General features: G+C 46.6%; 1 long non-coding RNA gene across 1 annotated transcript; it reads right to left on the bottom strand.

The window, feature by feature from the left end:
* Window positions 1-7,599: 7,599 nt before the first annotated feature.
* Window positions 7,600-13,376, bottom strand: LOC144164096 (uncharacterized). Its single transcript, XR_013321047.1, has 3 exons — window positions 13,226-13,376; window positions 11,420-11,689; window positions 7,600-8,552 (listed from the first exon to the last, which is right to left on the bottom strand). It is a non-coding gene; the product is annotated as an uncharacterized LOC144164096 (long non-coding RNA).
* Between the last annotated feature and the right edge of the window lie 13,074 nt (window positions 13,377-26,450).

Raw genomic sequence — 26,450 nt, 5'->3', positions numbered from 1 at the left:
AGTGAGGCTGGCTTAATATAACTTACAGCTAAACGATGTTTCTACCGCAAAGAAATAAATGCCCAGTCATAGGAAATCATAAATATCGCACTGTGGCAGAAATTTTTGGGGGAATTAGTTCCACCTAAAATATTTCCCTCTCGATATGTATTACCTCCATGGTTCGTAGTGGTATGAGGCAGAAGTTGAGCTGACTAATGCTGAACTAGGCTGTTGCACAATTTTCTTATAAATCACTACTATAGCACATTTTCTTGCAGACGACACTTTCTGTCCTCTAAACAATTCCCTTAAAAAATTACCCCTTATTTAACCACCTGTCAAAATCCAATGCAAGCATTACTCATGCTACGGCTGTATTTGGGAGTATTATTGGTGCTACGGGCGTATTAAAAGCGGGAAATTTAAATCGTCAGTTGCCACCGTATTGTTGTAGCAGCAACGACGTTGGGCGTGTCCGTGGTGCTGGCAAATCACAGCAACAACTCTCAAGGTGTAAAAGCTAAATATTTACAAAGCTTAAATACAAAATAGTGTTTTTTTTTGCCACTGTTGGAGCATCCGTAATAGGCGGAATGTGAACACAATGGCCAATATTGGCGTTCACGATAACTTGTTAACAGTGAGATTTTATTAGGATGAACAGGCCCAGAAATTGAGTCCCGCAAAAACAAAATGCCAGCTTACCCAACCAAAATTATGACCCGGGTGTTTCTGCCAGGGACGTCTCAAAGTGCACTTCCAGGAAAGTTTCGCTAACGTGTTCCGAAAAGCTCCTACTGTCACCTTGAGCCACAGGCCAAGCTGTCACTGAAAAGAAGTTCAAGTTTCAAACCATTAGTTACAAAGAAACTACCTAAAAACGCGCCATGAAAGACCCAAAATTGGCAGTGCGTACTTACTTGTAGAATGCAATGATTTCATCCCGTGCAAGAGCTTTAATGTGTTGCCTTCTGATGATACACTTCCAAGAAGGCGTCCAAATACAATTAAAATGGGGCCATATGCATTCCTTGTACAGCTGTTTTAGGTCTATCTTCACCCTACTGCCTAGAAAATAAACAGTACAAAAATATCAGAGAATAAATTTATGCCTTGCTTTACCCAGGGAGCATGAGAAAATATTGAACAATGTATGATTCGTTCCACGAAAGTCGAATGTCTTTTTTACAGCGGAAGCCCTGGTAATCTTTTCTTGCTAAACAATTTGAGATATAAAAATATTTGAACATACTTTAAGCTCACCTGTCCTTGGTCTATGCGAACTGGTGAATATCTGCACAATATGCACGACTCAAAAGGTACTCTTTTGTGGCTTATGAGCTCCACAGGGCATTCATAATCCGCCGCACTCTCCCCGACGACCCTTTAGCATGCCGAAGATGTCTTCAGCCAGTAAATACCACAGCCATGACTTCGCAGGAGCATGTAAAGAATGGAAATAATTTGTTTTCACTTTTTTTTTGCAGAGGAACAAAAACATTTGTCACAACCTATCAGTGGAGGGCCAAATGTCTCCACAGTCAGCCACAGACTCTTTCTGAACAGGTCATAGAGTGTGAATACAGAATGTAGCAATCTGCTTTTGCAGTATAATTTCTACGTTCCAAGGAGAACAAAAATGGATTAATGTTTGGTGCACATCATGATTCAACAACTTTGCACCTGAGCGTTTCGAAAATTATTCCAACTCTCTAGCTGCCACTCACATTGATAGCATAAAATAGCAGGAATGAATTATTTTTAAACTTACTTTGTGACATTAAAACTTCTAATAGTCCACACGTGAGCTTTATGGGTAATTATTCCGAGGTCTCAGGTTACCACTGACATTGACAGCATAGAAACGGCTCCACACTTTCTGCGTGTTTCCACCTGACTTCCCCTCCACAAAAGGAACGTTTTGTTACTACGCTGCTCCTCAGACAACCACTTTCCCTTGCATTTCACTACACGTCAGGGAGCCAACTAAAGTTGACTAGTGTAAATAGACCATCTGAATTCATCGAAGGCATCGGAAGAAACGGGTAACAACTACACACACAGCACAGATAAACGTAAGCAGTGCTGCCGCCAACGTCTTGAACGCACATCAACATTAGGCGGAATAGCGTGATTAGCACAGTAAATGTATGGCTCTCAGAATACCAACACAACGCAATTAACACGGAAGTTTGAAAATACCGATAAGGCTAAAGACAGACGCTCCGACAAACAAGCCGTGCAGTGTGTGCACGCGAGACAATAGCGTGCGACTAACTCGAGAAGATTCAGCACTGCTGACAGGTACAGCAACCATCAATATACAACTAAGCAACACCAGACCATAAGGGGACATGCAGACTCAAGAAATGCCCGCACCAGCAACTTTCTAAATAGCAATAGCTAGCGTATGCAGTCAAACGTTTCTCGCATCGAACAGGCAGCGGAGCGGCACGTTTATCGGACGCAGTGATGAACAAGTCAATGAACAACAACCGTTACCAGAACATACATAAGCAGCACTGACCCTTTTTGCGCCTCCCGGCAAAACTTCACTTCGTCGAACAGTAAATACAGCCCGAGGTCATGAAGAAATCCGCAGTTTCACGCCACAACCAAACTGGTAACCGTTCCCGCCAGTCTGATCGACAGTTCATTTAGTACATCAGGCGCATAACGCGAGCAATAAAGAACACCGCTATAGAAGGCCACTGGTGGCGCTGCATGCGGACAAACAAAAACTAGCTTGCAAAAACGTTGAGACGTAGGGGCGCTGCTGTCGTTAAAAGTGTTCACGCAGTCCCGTTTTTCCCTCATCGTCGTTGTACCTCGTTCCGTCCCACTATACCATGCATCAATGCAAGCGGCGCTGCCTTGCGGCTGTCAACGCATGCGCACGGCATGCCGCACTGAAGTGGCGGTCGTTTCGTAATGGTTTCGGCCAACGTTTTCTTCCTCCGTGCCTTGAGCGATGCACGCCGTGGCCAGTGACCAGTCCGCGGAAGAGATCACAAGCTCGGCACCCGTGATCGCTTATATTTGCTTCGGAAAATGGGAGTATGCCTCTAAGCGGACGTCCACGCGCTGAGGCTGGAACCAAGAGCTCAGATATTAGCCAATTTAACACGTTAGTTGGGCTAAAGTTGTTTCTCGCCGCGGGCCGTGAGCGCGTGCGGTATGTGTGCAAAACTTCGATGACAGCTTTATTTCATACTTTGCAGTGAAAACAAAACGACGCTTCTTTATTGACTGCGTTCTCTTGACAACAAGTCTTTCCAATACCAAAAATATATACTGAGACGCTCTTTGATATCCACGTTATAGAAAACTACTTCCGTATAGTGAATCCAGTGTGATCACTCGCTAATAAGCGAGTGATAATACACCTTCCCGTTTTCCAGCAGTTTGTCTTCATGAACACCAATAGTGCAGGAAAAGAGCAACGGGGGGACCAGGAGGAGAAGGCAGGTCATTCGGTGAACTTGAATTACTATGGCAAGTAACAACATTAGGGTAACACTGCGAATTCTCGCGATACTGCAATGCATAATTTGAAATAAGAATGACATTTCAGTATAAATATATAGAATGTAAGGCAGATGCCGCGGGGTAGATTTAGTTCTCCGGGTTCTGTGTCGTTCTCCTCCTGCAAACAGGCTTTCGTTTTTGCTTCTCGCGATACTGCAATGCATAATTTGAAATAAGAATGACATTTCAGTATAAATATATAGAATGTAAGGCAGATGCCGCGGGGTAGATTTAGTTCTCCGGGTTCTGTGTCGTTCTCCTCCTGCAAACAGGCTTTCGTTTTTGCTTGTGAAAATAATAGCCGGGATGAGACAAAATACAAAAACGAACTTCTTAGCATATAACTGCATGCGTAGCATGATGTGTGCGGTGTAAAATGTGACGCAGTCGCTTACCATTATGTATGTACCCCATCACAACATAAGTAACGTGGACTAAGTACCATTGAGCGCGTACTACACCACCGCGAGATGATGACTGAATGTTGAACAAAAACTGCCGTTTCTGCGAAACTTTGTAAACCAAATGCATAAAATTTAATGGCCTCAATAAGTATTTCGTAATGAAGATGTTCACAAAAGCACCACGAATTCTTCAGCGCTATAGCAGCTATGGCTTTGCCCGAACGGCATATGAGGAAAGGGAAGGCGTTTAGTCCTTCTCAAATTGAAGTCACTGGTGAGTTTGTACTTGACGCCTCAAATCAGAAAAATACGATGTTCACGAAAGCGGTTTGGGTGCAGCAGAACACCTGGAAATGGGTTCCTGCAATTTCTTCTTTTGCCTAAGATATCCTCCTCTCGACATTTTTAATGCTTTGTACGGCGTTGACAAAAAAGTGAGATTTCGTTTTCTTTCAAAGGACATCACTAAAACAGCTTAGCCGTATTATGAACGTTAACTGCTGCAAGGCAGTTTCATAGATGTCGGCGAAGTTCATTAAATTTTATGTGCGGTGTGCGCGTGTATATTAAACGCGCACCTGCATCTTGGGTCAAGAAGCACCTAATATATATGGTTCATTGTTCCAGTTGATGCATGAAAGAGAGCATACTTCACTGCCATGCACGATTTATGTGGAACAAGACACGAGCAAAAAATATACAAACGCACTCTCCCCAACCGTTTACTGGGACATAAGTGGAACAGTAACTGGAACCGCCGACATCGCATGACCCCATTTCTTCGATTCCAGATAAAAACCACGAACATAAAGAAAACAAGCTGACGGTTCCAGATAAGATCCACCTATATGCTGCGTACCAGTTATTCTTTCGTTTGGATCCACATGAAATATATGGATCACCCTTGTTAACTGGAACTTATATGGAACCAGATTAAGAGTGCAGGGAGGGCTCTGGATTAGCTTTAGCAAATTTGGGACATTTAAGGTGCACTGAAATCTCTACACATGCGCTTTTTCACTTTCTGTATCCACCAGGAAAATGGCTGCCAATTTAGACAGCGATTCTTAATAGTAGTTGACGTGCATTTTAAAATAATCTCAAACATTAGAGCCACAAAATTAATTTTTACAAGTTGTAGACATTGTGCGTTACACCAGACATTGGGCTACACTGTCAAGAGCTTTGACATCTACAATTACCTCTACGAAGCAAGCTTATGCTGGTAGAATGTTTCATACCGTACTTACTGTGTGTTCAGAGCTCACGTGTGAAGTATGGATACTGCTGCTTCAGCAAGAACCGAGGATGAGCACCCTTCCTGGTTCTGAAAAAAAATAACAGAGGAAATTCCTTAAGCAGGATTCTGAAACAGTGTTGAAAGAAACAAGAATGAACAAGAAATTCTTTCAATACATGTAAAGCAATGCAAACAAATATTTATTTCAACTTCATTTCTACAAAAGACCACCTCATGAAGACTGGTGATGGGGTATTGGCTCAAAAATAGAGCAGAGAGCACTTATATAAATGCTACAGGGAGCCTTCGCAGCCAAAAATTGTTTGAGCACCTGAACTAATCACTGTTCAACAAACTCATAAAAAATGTTTGAATGCATAAAAAACCAGTGTTAACACAGAAAACACTTAAAACAGAATGACGGCCCAAGTTTGACCCGTCGTTCTCTTAAAAAAAGTATAAAGTAGGTGACAAAATTAAAACGGCAGCAAATTGGTTGGCTTTTAATTTTTAAAGATAATATAAGAAATAATGGCATGAATGAAAGTGAGCAGCACGCAAAGTACCATGTTGCTAGCCCGACATTCCACTTTGAAGCAAAATGTCCGCTTTCAACACTACATAGGCTAAACATGCAATGAGGCATTCCTTTAGGCACACAAAATATACCATAATTGTTAAAAAAGCTACGAATTATTTGAAAAAACCTGACCACAACAAATTGGAATTCGTGACTAGATACAGTTTCAGAAATACACAGCGACATCATATAAAAATATATGGTTCCCATACAAAGATTGATCATAACAAATATTCCGATTGATTGATTGATTGTAGGGTTTTAACTACTACGGGTGTGCAAATATTTGAAACTTCGAATATTCGATTCGAATTTTTTGGTATTCGATTCGATTCGAACGACACTCTTATTGTTCGAAATATTCGAACCACCCAAAACTAAAAAAAAAAATTCAGAGCGTGTCTGTATCGGTGTTATTTACAGTGAACTCTCGTTGATACGATTCTGGGGGTGCCAATTTCGGGATGATATGAATTTCCGAAAAGTCCCGGCGAAATTGCATCGTTTGCAATGGGAAAATTTTCGGCTGTTACGAACGGACCTGCGCGGCCCGGCGGAAGGTACGAACGAGCCGGCGAGGCACCCGACTGCTGAACGAGCAAGTGACGGCTCTCGCTCCCCTGTTTGTCATTCTTTCTCCAGAAACGGCCGTGCTGTTGTTTTCTGCTCGCGAAAACGCTCTGCGCACGCCCAACGCGCTGACACCGCCGCGAAACCACCCCCACGCTGCGCGCGGCGCGGCCGGCGACGTCATCATGGCGTGGGCTCCAGCCGCGATTTCGCGCGGGCGCTCGAGCGACCGCTTCTAACCGCTCTTTAAAATGCGGCTCACGGGAGACACGAAGTTGCTTGTGCGGTAAAGGAGCTAATAATTCATGCGATAACGGTACTATAAAACATCATCCGTGCCGCTAGTGAAAGCGCCCATAAAATATTTGCCGGGGTGCTAAGCCTAACCGTCTCTGGCGGAGCCAAGCCGGCTGTCTCGATCTCATCGCAAGTAGTCAGGCTCCTCCATTCTGCCGCGCGCGTACTGCGTCATTTTCTGACCGAGGTAGGCGCTACCGCGGGCGCAAAATCGTCGATGTGGGCGTGAAAATACAGCGCTCGCAGAGACGAGGCGAGCGAATCGTGTGCAAAACCACACCATGCGGTTCACGCTTGGCTGTTGGGGCGTGTAGCGAGCTTGGGCACACCGAGTGAGGAGACGAGCGCGAAGCTTTACGTGCTCCAGAAAGGACTGCTTTGCGACACGGGGGTTAAAAAAAGCAGAAAAATCACGAATTTCTTCACGCAAAAGTAGGAAAAGAAATAAACGAAAACGTTTTTCAGCGCTAAATTTTTTGGTCTATGTTGGTTCATACGAATTTCGGATGATACGCATATTTTTCGCAGTCCCGCGAGATTAGTATAATCAAGATTTTACTGTATCAGCGCGCGGCAATGTGCACGGGCTCGGGCATGCCAGCTACTAGTGTCTCAAGTGAGCGGCTGTTTTCGATATCTGGTAAAGTGGTGACGAGCAGGAGGTTGTCACTGCTCCCCGAACATGTCGAGCAGTTAACCTTTCTCCATGTTAACATTTAAGTGAGTGCAGACCTTAATCTGTTGAGTGCAATGGTATTGTGTAATTCCTAATTTTACTTTGTGCGATTTGTTGTGCAATAAAGTTGCAGTTTTTGTGTCTCTAGATGGTGAAAACATTAATTTTACAAAAAACCATAAGTATTCGTATTCGAAAAATATTCGATTCGATTCGAACTTTGTTTTTATTATTCGAATTCGCTTCGAAATTAAAAAAAATGATATTCGCACACCCCTAGTTTTAACGCGCCGACGCAACGCAGGCGATGAGGCGCGCCGTAGTGGAGGGCTCCGAATTAATTTTGACCACCTGGGGATCTTTATCGTGCGCCGAAATCTCGTACGCACAGGCGTTTTTGCTTTTCGCCTCCATCAGAAAAGCGGCCGCCGCAGCCGGGAATAACAAAAATTCAGGACTACATTTATCAGACTGGCATCAATGTGCAAAGCAGCTTAATGAAGGAAGACGGTCTTCACTAAAAACATGTTAATATTGAGAGCTCATGTGCTTCCCTGCAAGTTGGGTGTGTAAACCCACTGACACCTTTACTAACCCGCCTGAATCATCACTTTATACACATTGAGGAATTTTACGAATTGGTTTATTGTAGCGAGTTGTCTAGTTTATTTCCCTGTTTTTCTTGGCATTTCGTGTCTAATTCTAAATTTGGTGACTAGATAGCTTTTACTATGGTCATGCACTGGTGACAACGAATATTTGATTTTACTTTTAAAAAATTCAGTTTTGTTTTATTGCTCACCAGCCAACGATCTGAAATATCAGAGGTGCTTAAAACGTATGTTGGCATTTCCTTCCTGCACTGTAGTACAACTAATCATGACTTTACCATAATTTGTTCACAAATCGTAATATTTGGAAAGTATTCAGCCGAATGAAAATGTCATTTCAGAAGCATGCACAATCAACAAGGCCTCAATGACTCTCACGACGCGGTTCACTTGTTTCTGTCACAAATAACCCGAGTGCAGACACATTCCACCGAAGACGAAGGTAACATGCCCTCTCGGGTGATGAATATTTAAAAAGCCTTACGAGTAAATTAGCTGCTGAGCACATGAAATTGTGGCATTAAAACAAAAGATCCCTCTGCAGCATCTTTCACTTGGAGGAGCGCTTGACCACAAACTTTGAGAAGCTGGAAAATGTTCCATGAGCCGCTCCAGCCAGCAGCAACGATGCAGGACACAAGTTGGTAGGCGGACCGTTGGCATCCTGCGATTGTGAAGATATTTCTGTTTAGTAGATGCTCTTCTTTTTGTACCACTGTTTATTTCACCTTTAACAAGCAGCTGAACTCCTTAACGTTTGCATAATAAAATGCTGCAATGTGGAACAGTTAGCAGGGTTACCTCAATTTTGCTTTTCTACGAATTAACACAATGTAAGTAATCTGCACACAACTAGAATCAAAGTACAATTTTCACCTACTTCACTGCTAATATCAGCGTTTGACTGCTCAAACACAAATACAGGTTAGACATGTGAGCAATCTGCTAAACTTATCCCCACAAACTGAACAATCAGGCATCAGAAATCGGCAAGGAAGGAGGTGTCACCTTTAAATGGCCCTTTTTTCGTTCAAAACATAAACACCTGGAAGCTTGAAGCATGAGAGGGGGTCTTTCACGCTGACAATGTCAGAACATAGCTTGCTAGTGGGCACGTGAATGATGTGCACAATGTGTTTCTTGAAAATGCGTGCAAAAGCTTGATTGATGTGTAGGACGAGAATTGCAGCACGTTTTTACACAGGCCTTGTAGACGCTTCTGCCTGCTAATGTCAATGCGGATTCCTGCTAGTCGCCCTCTTCGCTTCTTTCTGAATATAATGCTTTAGTCAACCACAAGGACTGCATCAAAACGTGCAGCAATTACCTACGTCCCACCCATCGGTGAAACTCTTGCACACATTTTCAAGAAACGCAGTGTATACATCGTGCATGTGCCCACTAGCAAGCTATGTTCTGACATTGTCAGCGTGAAAGACCCCCTCTCACACTCCAAGCTTCCGGGTATTGTTTATTAGACTCCATGCGCTGAATGCAAATCAGTGTACATTGGCGAAACGGGCAATCTGCACAGAAGATTAATGCAGCACTGGAACGAAGTGAACAAGGGCCATGCAAAAACAAGTCTACTGGCAGAGCACCGTGAGAGGACGGGACACGTGGTCGACTGGAACAAGACAAAATTACTGACAACTGAGTGCAATCTATCTTCTCGATTACTGCTCGAGTCCCTCATCGTTCAGACGACGCCCAACATTATCAACATAATGGATGGCAATCTGCACCATATCTATGCAAACTCACTGCGCCGCGTAATGCCAATATATAGCATCGTTTTCCACGACATATGCTCACCGTGAACAAGCAAGAAACCGTTAAATAGCTTTCTTGACTTGGTCAGTGACCTACGTTTCATCACTGCAATAATGCTTTTACCTGCCTACACGGCATTCCGTCAAACACTGGACTACACCACATGAGCCATTGCCGTTCTTAACCTGCACCAGAGTATATAACCTTTCACTACTGCTATGAGATAGACCCATAAACGCACTTCAATATGGCCTTTATATTTAGCTCTTGGAAACATTATGTATAATTTTACCTTTAGGTTGCACCTGCTACAGCAGCTGGTAATATACCAAAAACATGAAAAAAGACGGTGGTTTAACACGCCAAAGCTACACTTGGGATATGGGGAGCACTGTAGGGGAAGGCTTCGCATTAATTTTGACCACCTGGGTATTTTTGTGCGCATCGAAATCTCAAAACACGGGCGTCTTTACGTGTTGCCTCCATCTGAAAAGCGGCTACACCAAGCGGTATCTAACCGACATTCGCCTCCACAGCACACCACCCTAGCCACGGCAGTGGGTTAAACATATGAAATAAAGCGAGTTTTGGAGTGCAAATGAAAATATTAATCACACGTGTTATTTTCCCAATCGATGTACCTCTTGAAATCCACCATGCAATCCACCCTCCCCTACCGGCCTACCAAAACACCTTTGTCTCAAGAGGTAATCAGGCTGTTGTTAATGAAGTAAGTATTTACAATCCGAGACTTGCCACCGTTAAAGTCATGCACTTTGTTTTCGAGATAAGCGACATTAGCCATTTGCAGCACCAGGAGTTAATTGTGTTAAGATCAGATTGAAAGCATTGACGGTGTAGTTGAAAGAAATTGTGTGATAAATTACAACATCATCTGCAAATAGACCTACATGGGAGGATATGCAACATGGAAGATAGACCAAGCAACCTGCCTGGGGGGACAACAAAGTGGCACGAGCAAAAGAAGTATATAGTTATTAGAAATAAACTGCATTTGAGAAGAATGAAAATCTGTTGCTCAAGTGAGGACATTAGGGTGAAGTTTGAGAAGTAGTCTGTGGTGTGCAATGCGATTGAATGCTTTAGAAAAATCGAGAAAAACTACCGCAGTTTGTAAGCCTGCGTCAATGGATCAATGTAGATCGTGAACAAATCCTGAAAGTTGTGTTTCTCATGTAAACCTTGTGAAAACCGTGGTGATACTCGAATGTGATATTGTGATTTTGTAAATAATTAGCGACCTGAGAGTGGATGAAATGTTTCCCGACCTTGCATATGGTGCTTGTTAGGGAAATTAATGGTGATGTACCGTCTCCTGATTTAAAGACTGGTGCTACCTCGACTATCTTCCAACCATTGAGATTAGAGCCTGTCATGAGAGACTGGAAAAAAGCGCTGTCAGAATTCGACAGACTGCGGGATGTACTTTTCGGTATAGTATGATTAATACCAGTATGATCTGAAGTAGACCAGTTTGTATTGCAAGTTTAAAACCATATCGAAAGATCCTAAATGATTGCTTGGCTTGATTACATACGAATACTTGCTTCAAAGTCAGTTCAATTTCTCTTCTTGCCCTTTAGTCGTCAGCCCCAGATTCTCTTCAATATCTCTGCTAAGCAATGACACGCTCCATACGCACAACACTGCTTCATGAAAATGTTTCAAATAATCAGAGGCCACAGAACTGCTAACAGGTATACATCATGGCAGGTTCCACAACATGCACTAACTAACCTGAAAGTACATAATCGGTGGTTGCACCGATATGACAGCAGTGCCTGGACCGATGTGTCGAGCAAATGCGCTGACTTCTGAACGGGTGGTCCAAGCGGCCAGATGATGGATGAATGACCATTCCTGGCGGCAAAGCGTACGGAGCACTAACGAAAGGCCAGGCAGTACTTGGGTACAGCAGGTGCAGTGTCGGTTGGCCAAGGGAGGCCCTGGCAAAGCCTTTGAAACTGGACTGGAAGGCAGCTGACCCAGGACAGCCAGCAGCAGCACCTGCAGGTGCATAATCTGTGAGTGTGCTGACACTTGTTGAAATACAAGAGCACACACAAAGCACGAATGCTTACATCAAGTAGATTTTTAATCGTTTAAAGACAGTAACCTCCAAGGCACTAATAAGAACATTCCCGGAACACCCCAAGTGAAATTTAGGTCACAGTAAGAATGTATTTATTAGACCCACAGGTACTGTGAGTGGGGTATGCATGATATATGCAAAGCTAGCTACTGAGCTAATTTGCATGGAACGCATGCTAGCAGCTCATCTGTATCCCTTGCTTTCAATCGGAACTGGTGTGTGATAGTTGAGGCTCCTCCATTTCAATGTCTGACTTGTATCTGCACGTTCAATTCTCCAATATAAATCGAGTTGAGTGAGTGCCTACAGCTTTCTTGTTAGTCTCTGTATGGCCTGCGGTTTTGCGAAAATGAGAACTTGCGAATTGGCTCAATTTTCTGCACTAATTTAAACAATACATATGCCTCTGATATCAAGCCCCAGACTTCCCGAGAGCTACTCTGACAGAATCGGCAGGCGCCTCGTAGGCGTTGTGAAATCTCCCCCACTACCCCGAGACTATGCTAACTCCCTGCGCGGCCACATGCGCGCATTTCACCTTCAATTTGCACGTATGTGAATTCTATACCTGTATGAACTCTCAGACGGGCGTCGTCATATTCGTGCCGGACTCGTGAAGCTCGGCAACTTAAATTACCGCACTCGCTCGCTGGCGCGCGGCCCGAACTCTCTCACCGTTTCCTGCCCTTACATACTATTTTCTCCACCTTGCACTTTGTAAATTCTCATGTTTAACTACACCTCGTGCGCCCTCAGCTCTTGCCTGCTTTTCTTCCAGCACAACTCCGTCAGCACCCGGTCGACGCGTACGCTGTCGGGGCGCGTTGGCGAGCGAGTACGGCAATTTCACGACGCTGTTGTCGAGCTTCACGAGAACAACACACATATCGCGGCCCGAAGACCGCGAGGCGTACGGTCGCCGGTCTCGCGAGCGCAATAGCTGCGAAGCGCACTGCACGGAATTCGTGTGGGGGGGGGGGGGTGAGAGATTTCACAACACCTACGAGACGCCAGCCATGGAATCACGTGTACGCGTTTTCACATGCACTTCCAGGGAACCTCCTGTTCATGTTATTTCTTGGTATACCGCGGGTATTCACGAGGCAGGACTAATCACAGCGTTGTGCCACTCACGCGAAATTGAGACTGCGATCTGCAACCGCAAAGGCACTGTTTGAGAGACACATAAACAACCGCCCCGGTGTTAAAGAGCCTTGCGTGATGTGAAATTATTAGCAGCCGTGTACCATAGCGCGAGCATCGTAGCCAAGGTCTAGCTTCAGCGTAAATTGATGCTGACTTCTGCGGAAACGGTGGACTGGGCGCCAAATAAGTATACTAACTCACGTAGGCTCTCAGAGCGAACGAGATGGGGGTCTAGCGAATTACTGATTCATAAACACCAGAACTCGTTCCAACCAAATAGAGAATAATAAAAAATGCGTACTTACCCGAGCAAAAACGATGTTACCAACGTACAATTCTCCTTCACTGTCGTCTTCATCTCGCGGACACACGAACACGCTTTGTTCTGATGCAATGTCATCCACTTTTGACGCGCAGTATTTTATCCGGCGATGATCGTTCTTCCAGGGTCCCCATGTTCAACACACGCGTAGGTTGGAAGGGTGGACATCACCCATAAAGCTTCTATAACTATGATTTAAGCTTGAAATAGATAAAACAGATTAAATCACGCTACCAACCACTCGGCCCAAAGCGCTATGAAAAAACACACAAAAAGTGAGAGATAGTTGCCAGACTTCAAATGCAGCACCTTTATGTTTGACGAAAATTGTGTTAGTACTGTAATGTTGGTAATTATCTTTCTGCTTTCAATGTCTGAAATGTGTTTATAACTTAAATTTAAGGTTTTTAAACACAAAAAGTGAATACACATAAAGTAATTGACATATATACTGATATTGTAAAGAGGTTTGACGTTTGTTTTGGTTTTGTTTTCACGGCGGGCTTCTCAAGAGAGAACGTGCGAGAAAACGAGCTACTTTGGGTTTAGGAAGAGGGTGGTAAATGTCGGCGTGATAGAAAGCAAGGAACAGGCGCTTACCCTGGTCGTTAAAAAAGGAGCTAATGAAACCCTCACGTAAAAAAAAAAAAAAAAACCGTTCGACGAGGAATCGAACCATTCACCTACAAAACAGTAAACGGACGCGTTAACAATCAGCTATGTCGGCGGGCGGTGTTCGTGGCTCCTAAAACAACTCTATACTTACGTAAGTTGTCAACGAATATTGTCGCTTGTGTCTAGTTTATGCTGCATTTTTGAAATTCTGGCTGTCCTAACGCTTGTTTCTCACGCACCGGTCTTGCAGACGAGGCCGCATTGCTAGCGCTGCAAGCGAATGAGCCAAAGCTCCATTATTTGACTCAAGAAAAGCTATCGCCGCGGCGGCAGCTTCTCTGATGGAGGCGAAAAGCAAAAACGCCCGTGTGCACGAGATTTCGGCGCACGTTAAAGATCCCCAGGTGGTCAAAATTATTCCGGAGCCCTCCACTACGGCGCGCCTCATCGCCTGCGTTGCGTCGGCGCGTTAAATCCCACAATCAAATCAATCAAGAAAAGCTATCGCAGTCAACCCGACCTTTTCTGCGCAAGCCACGGCAGCCACGAAATAAATGGAATGTGCCGTTAGAATTATGGCGTTGATAACGCTTGTTTGACCGGCACCGTCTTGCAGACAAGCAGCGTCGCTCTAATACTACAAGCGATGTCACTCCTGGCATGTCAGGCGCATCAAAACAGTGCGAAAACCTCTGAGTTTGTAACAAGTGGGGATTTGCGGTGGCGGCGACGTAATAGGTACAGCAAGCAGGTAGGCAGAACAGCAGCGTTGGGTTACCACCTTTCCCCGAAAAAAAAAACGGGCCTTCCGGGGGGGGGGGGGGGGATTGTGTTGAAAAAAGACGCCATGTTTTTTAACATGCAGTGCCATTTATTGTAGTGTTTTCTTAGAGAGAAATCAACATAACGTTTGTACTGACAGTGATTGAGAGCTTGGTTAATCGCTCTGCATGTGCTTCACTGAAAAGTAACCGCAATTGCTGACCGCGGTGGTAGAATTTCGTTATTTTGTTCTTCCCTTAGGTCCCCCTCCATCTGAGGCAGCATGCTCGGCCGCGCATTTTCTCTGCTCGCGTGTCTTTGCGCAGCTTGTCGACACGTATTTATCGTCTTAGTTGTTGAATTGACGCTTATAAAACGCCAAAACGGGCATAATCACGGCACAAAAGCCAAAAAACCGGCTGATGACGGCTGGTTTTAGATAGGGACCGGCAACCGGCCCGCTGTTTAAAAAACCGGTCGGGCCGGTCCAAAACCGGGAAGGTGGCAACGTTACGGCAGCGACGAGCGAAAATGATTTTACACGACCACCCCCGTCGGCCTGCGCAAAAAAGGAAGATAGAACCCCTGCATACACGCCCTCGAAGAGAGTGTACAGCCGATTCAGTTTGTTGTGGACGAAGAGCAACCGAGGCTTCAGCCACAAACGATTGCGCTTGCCGTGGTATGAGCCAAAGCATATCTTCACATCGTTATGTTATCGTCCGTCTGACTGTTACTTACTGAAGGGAAAATTCAGAACACAAACGTTGACGTCTAGCGTCTATGCCAGACATAGACGCTGCTGTTTAGGCCCTAAAAACCACCTTCAGGGCGTCTGTCGGTTCTGTCTGATGGCGCACTCGCGCCGCTGATTACGAACGAGGCGTCTGTTGGCGTTGGCTTATCATGTTGGCGAGCCGGTAAACGCCATCACGGTTAAACTCCCTGTTGGAAGACTACGCTGTTGGGACGATAGAGTACCGACAGAGCTTCTTATTGGCCCCACAAACGCCATCAAGGTTAAACTCCCTGTTGGAAGACTAGGCCATTGGAACGATAGAGTGCCGACAGAACTTCGTATTGGCCCCACAGGCGTGCTGTGAGCCCAACAAGAAAGTCTGGTTGGACTTTTTGCCCGGGGCATAATAATACGGGAACAAATTCTTAGGTAAATTAGATTTCGTTGAGGACACCGATGCCTCGCGTAAAAGTTTTATTAATAGGACTACAAGAGGCATTTTGTAGCCTTCCCTTCCCGTGCACCCAGACATCGAAACGAACCTTGTGATACACTCGAAGAAGTAGATTAGTGCAGAGTGGAATTTAAACATTCAGCACGTTTTGTTCAATTTACGAACAGCAATTTTAGAGCCTTTCCCCTGGTCTATGTGGAGAGTTCATATTTATTCTCTCAACGGGCGGTGAAATAGTGCAATGTGCGGTTTAAACATTCAGCCTGTTTTTGTGCAATTTTGCATGCTTGCATTCACACACCGTTCTTTTAGGCACCCTAACGATAAGGTGCCGTGGTAACACCCCAATCGAGAAGAAATACTTTTTAGCCCCCCTTTAACGGTCGTAGCACCCTATGAAACTGTTGATTACACCCCTGAATTTTGGCACCCTCGAGGTGGGGTGCCCGAGCAATATTTGGGTGCTTGAAAGGTGCAAAAAGGGTGCAAACGGTTCAGTACACCCTCCTTGCACCTTAAAGGGTGTAAAAATGTTGATTTACACCCTTTAATTAGTGGCACTCTCATGATTGGGTGCCGGAGCAATGTTTTAGCCCTTAAAAGGTGCAAAAAGGGTGCAAAATGTTGAGTGCACCCTTTTAGCACCTTTAATGGTGTTAAAAAGTTTAGTGTGCACGGCGTTTTGCCGTCGCGACGTCCCACAGAAGCTTCGAAAGCCAAACGATTTATATAATCATAAGCGTTCGATACTCGTGGACGGCTTCCGCTTGTTATACATCTCCCCGTTGTTTACCGCAAACAAAACCGTAGGTGTATTTGAGTCAAAATATACGTAATTACCCGGCAGCGCCCGCGTTCATTTAGTTAGGAACGCTCGTGGGGTTGGTTTTTCTATAGTAAGCGAAAAAAAGTGGCAGTGCAATGCGGGCACGTGCGGGAGGACAAGTAAGCACAAAATAACAGAACTCCCGCTGGCGAAGTTTCAGGCAGGGGGCGCACGAGCACTGCGAAGGCCGGAAATTTGAAATGCATTGGGCGGTAGCAGTGATCGGACAACGGCGCGTTATGGCGGATCACCGCTTTGCAATTCCTACCGCTTTCACATTGAGTGAAACGGCTTTAATTTTATTTAGTATCCTCAAAAACTAGCCCTTGTCTGCTTTTGTTACTTAAAGGAGCCATGAAGAGAAAATACAACTTCGTTTAATTTGAAAGAACTAGGATTCAGTATCTCACTCAGCTCCATTACAGCCCCAAAAGATGTTTTTTAACGAAAAAAAAGCAAGAATTATTTAAAAACTTTCAAATTTGGCGCCACAGTGACGTGTTATGAGCAAGAATGACGTCGTACGGGCCAACAATAAAACACAATTTTTACTGCCTTAACTGCACGTTAGCATTCAAGTGATGCGGTCAAATGGAACTAGAGGCCCCATTACACAAGTCCAGTCATGTGTCGTCGCGACAGGTGACTTAGGCGGACGCCAATCGCACAAACAAGGTTCCGTGACGTCATAGAAAAGTTGCGGGAAATTGGCTAGGGGGTCGCGACTGCTTCACACGTTTTCTTTAATATCTCTGTTATTTGTTCGAAGATTGCGATGATGTTGGTATCATTGTTATCGGGACTGAGCAGTCTTTCTAACACATCCAACTTGTATTTTGTCTTCATGGCTCCTTTAATTATTCTTCCCATCGTTCGTTCGGTCACAACGCCGAGGCCGTCGCCGCCGCGAAACCACTGTTACGGCGGCGAAACTACTGCGCATTAAAACTCTGAAATCTCAATCATGCGCTGCGGCGAAGGATGAAAGTTATCAAAAGGGGTGGAAGATATACGAAGTGTCATGTGGCCTTTGCTTACTTTCATGCGGCGATCATACACGAGCACCTGGTTACGGGAAAGCGCTGTCTTTTGTAAGACATCGAAGAACCATCCTTCAGTTTTTGATGATTACTTCGGTTTAATACACTGTAAGTTGACTTTCAAGACCCTTAACACGGCCACACTGATACACGTCGCGTAACTCGGGGGAAACGTTTTAACGAGAGAGCCTTATATGTTTCATGAATCCAAAAATCCGTCCTCAACTAAATCCGTTCCACAGTGGATGGTACCAAACAGGCACGTGAGGAGAACAACAGTACCATCCGCTATAGACCGTCCGCAGAGGATAGTACCAAAAATTCAAAATCATCTTACTCTGCCAACGTGGATGACCAGTGGAACTGCACACCCCCTGGAGGGTACACGTACCTATTTGTCATACAGGGCAGTGGCACAGCGCGGTGCCGTGAGGAATTCTAGCACGTCACGCACAATTGACACGTTAGCCTTTCGAGCTATGACATGCAGCAACACGGTCATTGCTCGTTCAGTCATCGATGTCACCAAAGCTACCAGTCACCATGAAACCGTTCTGTAAACACACATCACTGGACAACTCAACCCGGCATGTCTGCCCAGAACGTCCCTCTAAAATTTTGCGCACATACACTCCTAAGTTCTGCTGGCCCCGTTTACAGGCGTGGTAGCTGCTTCGCTTCGCCGTATTACCCACTTCGCGGCAACCGCGTTCCTCTCAAGCCAGCTGCTTAAGCGTGCACAATATTGGGCTGTCTTGCCTCCCTTTCCTGGCTGTCTTCTTGCCAAGCCAGCTGCCAGCCTATGGTATACTCCGGTACATGTTAGGAACGGCAATAGCTCATGCGGTGTGCGCCGAAGCGACGGACCCGGACGTCAATGCGCGGGGACGCTTTGAAAGGTGATCGTGGTTAATGCGTGGCATTTCCTTCTTCCATCGAATATTTGTTTCTCGCTGCAGTAATTTATAACCAGATAAAATCCGAAAAATCGCGAAAACGACTCGTTCCACGCTCAAAATCCTCGCGTTAGGGCAATCTTCCCGCAGGGGAACTTCCGTTGTCGTTCTTAAGTTGCACCGCAGTAAATACTGCTTTTCTCCAACTGGTAGAGCGGGGCGTTATGTAGTATTACGTTATCTCTTAACTTAGAGCTTGCTCCGCAGGTGTCACATATGCCGTACTTTTTCGCTTTGCATTACGATAGATGGCGCTCGGGAGTTTTCTGACCCAGACACGAAAAATCTGCGGAAATCTAGCCATGTACCGCTCCGTTGGTAAAGGCACGGGCAATGAACACGTGCACTGCGGCCACAAAGAACGCTCATTCTGGGGAAGTTGTTGCGTGAAGATTACCCAGCGTGCCTGACGAAGTATTTCGCGCCGTGGGTCGTGATATGCTACCAAACGTGAGACCGAAGGCCCAAGGGGCGGACAAGGTAGCCAAGAACAAGAACATCAAGCCGAGTAGTAAAGGAACGTTGCTAAGTTCCATGCACCGCCCACGACGACACGCAGGTCAAGTGACGTAATTCCGTTTAGTATACTATAGCATGAAGCTGTATACCTGACGTGGGGGGTGGTAACAGTAGTGACATGCTGTGGTCGTCCCTGGCCTTCGCAATGGCAACCAGCGAGCGCGCAATACCGCATTCCCGGATAGCGTTCTTCGAATATCTTGCCTTATAATAAACCCAAACTGTAACTTAACGAGCCCTAAACCTAGTGTGCACACAGACGTAAACATAACAAGTTTTTTTCAGGCCGTGGAAATGCAGATATAGCGGAACAGAGCAAAAACACCCCATGAGCCCCTATGAGCCCCGCAGTTCTCACCCCGTAGACGCCTTCAAAAGCGGCAACCGGTGACGCTACAGTCATTATGTTCAAGTGCTGAACTAAGTTTGTCGAGCAATAACTCCATTTTCATAATGAGAGAGCGTAGTAAACGCACACATGGGTGCACAAGACAAAGAACAGACGTGCGCGAACTCGCAGTGAACCTCCATGCTGCCAGCACCTACTTCTGTCCTTTCCTGATCGCAGGCCTGTGGTATAGAGCTTCGGCTTTAAAAAACCGTTTTAACCAGACGTGCTTCTCGTTAGGAGCCCAATCCAAAGAGCAGCAGCTGCCTTAGATGCAGTCTCCACTTTGTTTTGTGTCTCTCCACATGCACGAGTATTGCCTCGTGCACGGCCTCCTTTTTGAACAATTCCATAGGACCACATTGCAGCATACGTACACATGTCGCGCCACCTACCGTCTTCCTGTTTTTTTCTCGCCTACCATATTGCTATTGCAAGCACCCTGTTCATCATTGCGTGTACAAGCGAATACTCTGACAACCCAGCTCACCCGTTGTCACGAGTGGTTTTATGCCACACTGCCTCACTGCGCTGCGGATATTTTCGATGTCACTTCTACTAATGGAGTCCGTTGCGATCACAGATCGCGAGGCCCATGCGGGCACTTCTATCGTGTGCGGTAATGTGTCAACTGGAAGGCCTGGCTCACCCCATCACTCATGTCTTCAGGTCCAGGCTAGGGTGCGACTTTGTGATCTTCAGTCACTTTAATGCACACCGTCACGCTCGGGACAGGCTATCCTGTCCGCGTCCGATAACAATCTGTTAGGCTCCATCAACACAGCCGCGTTGGAGGGTAAACACCAGGGCACCCACCCTCTTGACCACAGTGGCAAGCATTGCACAACGTGCCTCGCTCTCTCCCTTGTTTCGGAGTGTTGAAGTTACACGTTTAGCCATGTACCTGGCACGTGGGGATCTGATATGTAATCCTGCTCACTGTAGATGAGGCTGAGAGGTCAATGCACGTAGAGCTATAGTCAAGTGGCCATTCTTTAGGCCCCCGACCAATGTTGGAATAAGGAAGAAACATTCGCGAACAAGTTGCCTAATGTAGTAGCGCAAATATTGTAGCTTGCTTGGTAAATTTTGCTCACCCCGGGCCCCATAGAAACCTCGTCAACCTTTGAGCGGCCCTTCAACTTGCGCAGCTACCGGCGATACACACAAGTTCTGTAGTTCACTACACGGTGTAGAACATGCTGGATGCTACCTGCCGTCGCCACTCCAACCAAGGCCAGTTATTTTGCGGAACCCATCTGTTGGAAGTTAAGCACCCGACGACAGCCTCGAAGGGCTTGGCGGTTTCTGCATAAATGGCCTCACATACTAAATGATACGGAACTTAGAAATGCCGGAGCAACAACGCTTGTCCTCTACTTTCAACGTCTTGTGGCACTCGGAGGTACTGCCAATTGCCTGCCTACTGGCCTTTGTTGTTCCTGTCCTGAAACGGGGGAACACTGCCGTAAGCCCTACCAGCTTATAGACTGGTGTCCCTAACCTCGGCTAGGAGGGGAAGCTGTTTGAAACAGGGGTTCTGCCCCGCTTAGATTTATCTGGAATCTTCGTGCTATTGCCGAGGAGCAGACGGGATTTCGCCGGCTCCACTGAACTGCCGACACGATTGATCCCGTTGTCTAATCCCCCAGAACAAGGACGGCGTGGCATTTTTGTTTTGGTACACACAGAGATTTCCTTTGACCGCGTACCCCACCCCAATATCGAGGCTGCGCTGGACCACTCTAATATCAATGGAAGAATGCCAGGCTACTGCCGGGAATTCATCACGGTTCGCCAGTTCAAAGTTCGAGTGGGCAATGGTCTCAGCAGTTCAAGAGGTTTCAGGGCCAAAGGGCTCCAAGGTGCAGTGCTTAGTTCGCTGCTCTTCAACTTCGTGCTGCTCGGCCTGCCTAACAGCGCAACACCAGCCCTGAGCGTAGATTGCTGGCATCTCCATTGACGCTGACAATGTACCAGAGCAGCCTAATAAGAAAATCCATCGGAAGAGCAGTGGATGCTGTTTCGAAATACATTGCGGCCATCGGACTATGGTGACGGACTACGGCCATCGAAATATCGGCCGTCGGACCCTGCCAAGTCTGAATCAGTGATGTTTCATTCTAACCCAAGGGCGTGGTTTCGAACTTCACCTTCGGACGTACATCGCTCCCAGCTTTGGTGGAGTACCCAGATCATATACCTCAGCCTCACTACTGACCATCTCCCCACCTGGGCTCCAGCGATGAAACACCTACTTCGGAAGTGTAGTCGTGCTCTCAATGCCATCAGTCAACCTAGCGCTAAGGAACGTCGGTGTTCACATATCTTCCCCCTCCGAATCTAGGATTTGGTTGTGTGCTCCGCAGTTCTGTACGCTGTCGCTCCTCGTCATCAAGCCTACACGATGGAAAAAATTTAAGGCACAGCAGAGGAATATCATCAGACCTCTCTTGGCGTGCCATACTCGACTCAATGTGCGAGCAACCTTGCTGAAGCGGGAACTGGGCCCCTGGGCGTACGTGCCCTACAGCGAGTCCTCAACCACGTTGAGTGGTCACGTGGCTCCAGAAACAGGCGCCTTCTCGCGCGATTGCTAAAACTGCCTGACTGAGACATAGGGCTGATTCTTCGTACTCCCGAAACTGTTATCAGCCACCTCCTACGAATCCCATCATGTTTCCTTCAACACACCTGTCAAGTAAGATTTCAGCAAGTATACCTGCCACTCTCCTACACGGGGCATCGAAAAGGTCCCTCCACCGTGCAGAATGAGGCATAAAGCATGGACCCACCTGGGCAACCTGAGGGACACCTGCTGGTATTTACCGATGGGTCCATGGTACCTGGTGATAGAACGGCAGCTACAGGATGTACCTACCTTCCCTTATCCCAGACAGTACCCCTGCCCGTGGCTAGCAGCTACACAACGGCCGGCATCCCAGGCCTTGACTTAGCGGATGTGATCATTCTGGCGGACGTGATTAATGAATGGGAGAAAATTCCCATCAACCGGAAAGTACCCATACTGTCTGCTTTTAGCGCTGCCCTTCTCAGGCTCCAAAGGCCCCCCCCACCACTTCCTCAATGTGCAAATTCTTGCTTTCAAACGGCAGAGCCTGAGCTCCATAGAGCTACCCATCTACCTGGAGTGAATTCCAGCTAGCGGGGGCGGCAAGAGAAATGAGCGGTCCGATTGCCTAGTGAAACGAGCGTATCAGTCATCCACCCGGTGAATGAAAATACTGGGCCTTGGACGTTGCACGATACCTTATCCACGGAGCCCGCGTTGCGTCTGGAAAGCCACCTATCCCACTGCTTTCAAAAGGATTGACCCGACCATGCGCTCATCCTTCGTCCGCGAACCGACTGCCACCATTGCGCAGAAACACAGCACAGGCTTCGCACCACCAATCTGCCCCGACTACCTGGCAAAAGGGACACTCGCACATGCCCTGGGAGAATTTCCCCAACACACACAGGCTCGAACCACGCTTAAGGCGTTGTACGGGGCACTAGCGTCGTACGGCCCCTGCCCTCTGTTGCTGCTTAAGCTGCCTTCACGCAGTAGCTCCCCACGCGCACATTCCGCTGCGATAAACCCAGCCAATCGTCTACCCTTACTTATAACTCCTCTCAAACTCGGTTTCTTCGCGCATGCGAGCGGGTTGGCGCCTGAGGATTTCTTTGTTTGAACAGGACTGCTTTTTTTTACTAGCCATATGAAGCTTCGCTTTAAATCACTGGTAAATTTTTGTTGGATTTGATCGTTAAAGAAGAATGTTAGCTCGCTAAACACGGCCCTTACCCGGCAGCTTGATAGAATGGAACAAGAAATGGCCTGGAGCACACCCCGTGAACGGTGCACATGAGGGCCCGTGAAGACAAGGTAAAGGCGGAAGAGATCTCAGACTGTGGCAAAGCTGCAGCGTGTATGAATTTGGACCTTTTTCCAGTAGCGTAGCCCTCTCGCGGTGGCCGCCCGAACCACACTTGGGGGATTATAGAAGAACACGCCCCCTTTTTGTTTTGGTGGAAGAAAAGGTTTCCGCGGCAGCCGTAGCGCCTACCTGACGGCCACTTTTAAGGCTCAGAAAACGGAGCAGCACTTAGCTGGCTCGGCGTTGGCAACTGGCTAATCCAATATGGCGTAGTTTTGTTTACATTTTGCCCCCCAAGAATGGCGGATCGGTCGCTGGAAGCGAGAGTAGTGCATGCGGAGAGCGCTACTGGAAAAAGGTCCATTGTTGAATGTCCCCCTGGCGGAGTATTTCGCCTCCAGAGACCAAGAAACGAAAGCGAAGAGACGCAAACACGATGTAGCAAAGGAGTTCGATTACCCCTGGCTTTAGCCTTCACAGCCCGTAAGCACATTTGAAGTGCCCCTAGAATATTTCACAGCGCAGCTGTTATGCAAGGATACCATAAAACCTTTATGGGCGCGATCAAAGCTTCTGAGGCTCCACGTGTCCTTCAAGCGTGACGTGTTCGATTGCATGAGGCGTTCCTGTGTGTGCGTTTGTATTTCAATTGCGAGTCGTTACAAAGCGCAAAGTGTTCGCGTGGATCGTTTTGTTACTTGCCTACTTCCTTGCTTTTATTTAGGTCCGCATTTTCCTTAACTTGGTATAGGTAACAAACTTTATATTCAACAAATGGGGTAAGGAGACAGCGCGGCAACTAGGCTGGTGGCGACTAAAGCAGCTCGTTCAACCAAAACCTCTACACAGACCAAAGCGAACATTGAGGAATTGTTTTGATTTATGGGTAGTTAAAGGAAAGCCAGATTGAAGAGGACTGGCTATATCACTGCTCCTTGAGGGGTGCCTCTACTACCGAAATTTTATGGACCATGCTCATTATGTCCAACTCAGAATATAGCGGTGAGAGCGCCGTCACGAATTCTCTTACCTATTTGCACGTCCTGCGTACAGGGGTAATAGATTCCGAGATAGTAAAGATTGCAACATATGTGGCTGTGGAGAAAGTCTTTTTTAGGTCCAGGGTCGGCTGTTCTGTAGTGTGATCTTTTCTCGTCGGTTGGATGAACTCGTTCCATAACTGCATGGAGCCGGATATCTTGCGTAGTAAGTTTCGGGTTAATCCCTACCATTTAAAACGGCAGCGCCTCGGCTTAGTTGATATGATGAGTAATGCAAGCTTGAACGATATGCTCGAGCATTTTACCAACACAATGTTTTAACGACGTTAGTCCACTTCTTACGCAATGCGCTTTCCTGGCTTAAGCATAACAAATTTTTGATGGTTGCCAACGTACCGCGGAACATGCATCCCGTGTACCACAAGGGGCAGAGAGAGGCCAGGGTAAGGGCACTCAAAAAGCCTACGGCAACGACAGCGGAGCACGATACGTTGACGCCGCAAAGCACTCAAGCAGGGGCAACCGAGCACATTCGATACACGTGATGGACAGCAAGGAAAAACAGCTATGCTCGGCAACAACCAGAACGGACGACACTGACCCAGCTGAAGAGGAAGCGCCCATCACCAATTGCTAAAACTCAAAATCGAATTATCATAATAACGGACTTCCAAGTGGCCAGGACAAATTACAAGAAGTGCTGTATTTCCGCTGCGGCGCTCGAAATACTCATGAAAATGCACGATGAAAAATAAGAGGATCAACCGGACATTTATATCGTGCGGACACCGGGGCACGAGTTCTGGAGGGTAACATGGCAGCTGAAGCCGCTGTCCGAGGCCGTTCCCAACGGTTAAACCTCACCTCCATTGCAGAAGATCAAGCTCTTCCCCTGTCGTTGTTCCCGCCTATTCCACGATGCAGCGGGGTCGCCTTGGAACACTACTGATTATCACGAACAAAACACCCCCCTCCTCATCAGGAACTCACCAAAGACGAAACAATTCCACTAAAAAGACTTAAAACGAGCTCTTTCCCTCACGCCACGCAACTGCATATAATTCACCCCAGTTTCTACACTTACAACTGCAAATTCTGCGGAACGTCCAACACTCTCTACCACATGGTATGGGAGTGCAGCAGTGTCAAGAAACTCCTAGAAGTCCTGGCGCCGTGGACAGAGCAGTAAGAGGTCCTGCAATGCGGCGAGGTCCTGGAAAACCTGCGCAGCTTGGTGATCCGGGCCAGACAAGCAGCTGAGGGCCATGACATCCCGGACTAGGGACGCCACCCACCCTGGATGATCAACGTTTAAGCATCAAAGATTATCCGCCACTCCTTTTTTGTACAATAAACATTTATTTCTCTCTCTCTCTCTCTCAGCAGTTGGTTTTCAGGATATCGGGTAGCCATGGGAGTGAGCCCATAGAACCACTGAAGTATGTTGACATCTTATCATTGGGAGGACGTGCCAATTCTAGTTTCTCCCCACATTCAATCTTAAGGTTTTGGGCGCGACTGAAGCCCCGATGTATGACGAGGGATTATGGGTCATCTCATGGAACCGCTATAGAAAACAGACGTGGTGCAGCGCTCTTACCCTTCGCGGGCTGGATGTTTCGAAGGGTGGAATGAGTGCATCCCGGACTAGGGACGCCACCCACCCTGAATGATCAACGTTAAATCATGGGAGATTATCAATCGCTCCATTTTTGTGCAACAAACGTTTATTTCTCTCTCTCTGACTTCCGCGCTTTGGGAAATTCGCCCTTGCACTAATAGTGGTTGTAATAACCTGATAAATCTGCGCTGGATAGATCGTCCAGGTTGTGCAGGATTGTTAGTGATGGCATCGGGGCCCGACGGTCAGCCAGGTTAGTCGTTTTGGATAGGATTCATAGCTTTTGCCTCGGTGACGTCTGCATCTAAAGATGTGTTTTTGGGCCAGGATAGTAGGGAAGAGTTGTATGTTCGCCCTCCAGATATAAAGGTACAAGCCGATTGATGAAATTTAGCACGGAGTCGAA

Source organism: Haemaphysalis longicornis, unplaced genomic scaffold (genome assembly GCF_048455015.1).
Source record: "Haemaphysalis longicornis isolate Haplotype H1 unplaced genomic scaffold, Haemaphysalis longicornis Haplotype H1 scaffold_13, whole genome shotgun sequence".
Taxonomy (NCBI): Eukaryota; Metazoa; Arthropoda; class Arachnida; order Ixodida; family Ixodidae; genus Haemaphysalis; species Haemaphysalis longicornis.
The sequence above is the reverse complement of the archived record's forward strand: the minus strand, read 5'-3'. Positions and strand labels throughout refer to the sequence as shown.